Genomic DNA, 442 nt, shown 5'->3' with positions numbered 1-442 from the left:
TGAATGGAGGAAAGTTATATATAGGTGAGGCAGGAGTCTCTAGAGGGAGTGAAGAAAGGGGTGTAGGTGACCGGTGATCACCGGTGCTTCCGGTCGACTCCACTTCTCGAAGGATTTGTTCACTAATTTAGAGCGATTTTGTGGACGAATTACAAGAAATTGAATAATAGTCATAAGGACGCGACTCCGCCCAAAATTGACAAAAAAAAAGATAAAAAAAAAAACAAGAAATAAATTTGCTTTTCTAACACCCAACTGTTTAGCTTTCATGCGGGCGATTCAGTTAAATGTGCAAACGCACACCAAACAACGCTGTGGAAACGACACGACCCAAGCTGTGTGCTTTTTTCTCGGTGCGTGTTGACTCCGATATGGAGTTTTAATCTTGTCCCAACTGCCAACTTCCAAGTCTCGTTTTGAGAGGAGCAAATTAGAAAGTTCC

Source organism: Rhodamnia argentea, chromosome 6, assembly GCF_020921035.1.
Source record: "Rhodamnia argentea isolate NSW1041297 chromosome 6, ASM2092103v1, whole genome shotgun sequence".
Classification (NCBI taxonomy): Eukaryota; Viridiplantae; Streptophyta; class Magnoliopsida; order Myrtales; family Myrtaceae; genus Rhodamnia; species Rhodamnia argentea.
Note: the sequence above shows the minus strand (reverse complement) of the source record.